The 4,143-nt window shown below is 29.3% G+C and overlaps 1 non-coding gene across 1 annotated transcript; it reads right to left on the bottom strand.

Moving 5' to 3' along the window:
• Window positions 1-3,826: 3,826 nt before the first annotated feature.
• Window positions 3,827-3,933, bottom strand: LOC139879240 (small nucleolar RNA R71). The gene has a single exon (XR_011770094.1). It is a non-coding gene; the product is annotated as a small nucleolar RNA R71 (small nucleolar RNA).
• Between the last annotated feature and the right edge of the window lie 210 nt (window positions 3,934-4,143).

Raw genomic sequence — 4,143 nt, forward strand, 5'->3', positions numbered from 1 at the left:
ATATAATATAATATATAATTAATTATATTAATTATATATATATATTATATTTATATAATAAACCGTCGGTAAACAAAGAGCCAAAATGGAGTGAGCTGTAATTACAAACTCCGCGACTCGCAGAGTTTGAAGAAGGAATGGGCCGCGAGTCGCGGAGCCCCAAAAACTGAAACTCCCTATAAAACCCAACGAATTCTGATCAATTTTTCATCCAATATCCATCAATCTCTCTATCTATATACGTAATATTTATATTTATAGTTTATATTTTAATTTTAATTTTAATTTTAATCCTAATAATAAGGGTATGTTAGCGAATATTGTAAGGGTATAAGTCGAAATTCTGTCCGTGTAACGCTACACTATTTTTAATCATTGTAAGTTATGTTTAACCTTTTTAATTTAATGTCTCGTAGCTAAGTTATTATTATGCTTATTTAATCCGAAGTAATCATGATGTTGGGCTAATTACTAAAATTGGGTAATTGGGCCTTGTACCATAATTGGGGTTTGGATAAAAGAACGACACTTGTGGAAATTAGACTATGGGCTATTAATGGGTTTTATATTAACTAAACAATACCTTGTTAATTTAATATACAAACTTATAATTCGACGTATTTATATATAACCACATACGCTTGACTGGGTACGGTGGGCGGGATATCTATAAATACCAATAATTATTCATTTTACCGGACACGGAACTGGATTAATAGTTAATAGACTTGTTGAAACAGGGGTGAATTACATTCAAGGGTAATTGGTGTAATTGTTAACAAAGTAATAAAACCTTGGTTTACACGCAGTCGATAACCTGGTGTATTCATTAAACAAAGTATTAAAACCTTGTTACAATTCGAATCCCCAATTAGTTGGAATATTTGACTTCGGGAATAAGAATAATTTGACGAAGGCTTTCGCTCTTTATATTTATGACTGATGGACTATAATGGACAAATTCGTATGGACATATTAAATAATCCAGGACAAAGAACAATTAACCCATGGGCATAAAACGAAAATCAACACGTCAAACATCATGATTACAGAAGTTTAAATAAGCATAATTCTTTTATTTCATATTTAATTTCCTTTATTTTATATTTAATTGCACTTCTAATTATCACATTTTTATTTATTATTGTATTTAATTGCACTTTTAATTATCGTACTTTTTAATTATCGCAAGTTTATTTTATCGCACTTTCATTTATCGCAATTTCATTATCGTTATTTACTTTACGCTTCAAATTAAGTCTTGTATTTATTTATTATTTTACATTTGGTTTTAACTGCGACTAAAGTTTTAAAATCAACAAATCGGTCATTAAACGGTAAAAACCCCCCTTTATAATAATAATATTGCTTATATATATATATTTGTATTTTTATAAAAGTAAACTAATATAGCGTTAAGCTTTGTTTAAAGATTTTCCCTGTGGAACGAACCGGACTTACTAAAAACTACACTACGGTATGATTAGGTACACTGCCTATAAGTGTTGTAGCAAGGTTTAAGTATATCCATTCTCTAAATAAATAAATATCTTGTGTAAAATTATATCGTATTTAATAGTATTTCCTGCTAAAATATAAAGCTATTTTATATACACCTCGCATAACATCAAGTTATTTTTGGCGCCGCTGCCGGGTAAATAACATAGCTTAAAAGCCGGAAGCGCAACGCTACATAAAAAAAAAATTATTTTTAGTTTACTTTTATTAAAATTCACTTTTGTAAAAATACGTTTTAAATATTCGAAAATATAAAAAGAAAAACAAAAATATAAATATTTTTAAGAGTTTATTAAATATTTAAGTTTTATAAAGTTTCTTTATTTTTATTTTATAAAAATATAAGTTTTATTTAAATATTTTTTGTTTATTTAGAACATAAAATTAAAAACTGAAAAAAATAAATAAATATAAAAATCTAGTTTTAAGTTTTTTATTATAAAGTATTTCTATTTTTATTTTAGTTTTAAAACATAAGTTTTTATTTAGTTTTTATAAATATTTTATTTAATATTTAAACAGAAAAAAAAAGTCGAATAAAAAAAAAAGTACCTGAGTTGAATTTTGGAACCCCGCGACTCGCGGAGTTTGCAGCTTCGAGAACCGCGACTCGCGGAGCCGTCTGACACAGCTGACCATAAGCCCTAATCTGCATTTAATACGGGGTATTTATTATTATTATTAACTTTAAAACCTAATTAGGTTATTTATATTAAATTAATTAATTTAGTTTTATTTATTATTTGTATTATTTAGTTTAATTAGTTTAATTAAAGTTTAAAATTAATAGTTTTATAAAATAAATAATATAAAAATAATATTTTTATAAAAATTGTAATTTTTACAACTTTTTGTATATTTTCATATTTTGTCCCTTTTTAATAGTTTTAGCGTAACTTTTGTATTTTTCACTCGTATTTAGTTTTAATTCATAGTTATTTTTTATTTCTAGATTTTTAGGCTTTGCCGTAAAATCCCTTAAGTACTTTTTCTTTAGACTAAAATTTAGGTACTTTAGAATTTTGCGACGCCTTTTTAAGTTTTAGTTTCTTTTTAAGTTATTGCCATTTGGGATATAGTTTTTCTTGTAAGCTTTAATATTTTTAGACACCTTTTACCTATGTATCAATTATCATTCCAATTAGTAATCTCAATTTGCGATTATAATTTTAAGTTAGTGATAGTAATAAGGTTGGGTTACTCTAGTGTTTTTAAGTTCTATAAGTCACTCTTTGTCTTTCTTATTTTTATTTTTCGATCTTTTTCCGACACACTCTTTTTCTTTCTTATTTCTCGTCATTCTAGTTTTTAGGACATAGATTTTTATTCTACTTCTTATCTAAATTTCTTAAAATTACGAAAATTTATTTTAAGTAGTTAAATTGATAGACATCAAAATTTTCTGGTTCGTAGTAATAGTTGGATTTGTACGTGGACCGGGTTATTGGAGCCAAACAGTCCTCAATTATATTGAGACCAAACGAATCCTGCCCCTCTGCTGCATCTTTTGGCTATTCGAAACGTGGGCAAAATCAGAAAAGTCTATTGATTGGATAACTTATTATAATTTTTCTTTCCTTTTAAAAACTAATAGGATATTCAGTGAATGCACCGAGCAAGACGTTCACCACCTTTTGTACGTTCACCACCTGTAACTAGATCAAGACATTTAGCAAATATTACCGCCGTTGATTTTTCTTTAGAATCGTCATCCATTCGACTAAGTACTCCAGTTCAAATTTCCGAAAATCCATTTTTTGAACCCGACCTTACAATTGAGAATCCGGAAAATATTCAGGGACGATTCATAGATCCTGAACCATTAAATTTTCATCCGGAACCACCAATCATTCAAACAGAGATTGTTGAGGAACGAACCATTAAATCAGAATCCTCTAGTGATTCGGATTCAACAAATTCAATTATGGAGAATCTGGAACCTTTAAGTATGGAAGACCGAATGAGAGCTAAACGCACTGGCCAAGGTCACGCAATTACTCATCCAGACATTAATGCGCCAGATTATGAAATCAAAGGACAAATTCTACACATGGTGACTAATCAATGCCAATTTAGTGGTGCGCCGAAGGAAGATCCAAATGAACATCTTCGTACCTTTAATAGGATCTGCACACTATTTAAAATAAGAGAAGTAGAAGATGAACAGATATATCTCATGTTATTTCCTTGGACTTTAAAGGGAGAAGCCAAAGATTGGTTGGAATCGTTACCTGAAGGGGCGATTGATACATGGGATGTTTTAGTTGAAAAATTTCTTAAACAATTCTTTCCTGCATCTAAAGCCGTAAGACTTCAAGGAGAAATTGTTACATTCACACAGAAGCCAAATGAAACTCTATATGAGGCTTGGACAAGATTTGAAAAGTTATTGAGAGGATGTCCGCAACATGGTTTAGATACCTGTCAAATAGTACAAATATTCTACCAAGGATGCGACATCACTACAAGGAAAGACATAGATATAGCAGCTAGTGGTTCTATTATGAAGAAAACAGAAACTGATGCTTACAAAATTATTGATAACACTGCTTCCCACTCACATGAGTGGCACCAAGAAAAAGATATCGTTAGATCATCTAAAGCAGCTAGAGCCGATTCTAGCCA

This window comes from Rutidosis leptorrhynchoides, chromosome 11, assembly GCF_046630445.1.
Source record: "Rutidosis leptorrhynchoides isolate AG116_Rl617_1_P2 chromosome 11, CSIRO_AGI_Rlap_v1, whole genome shotgun sequence".
NCBI lineage: Eukaryota > Viridiplantae > Streptophyta > Magnoliopsida > Asterales > Asteraceae > Rutidosis > Rutidosis leptorrhynchoides.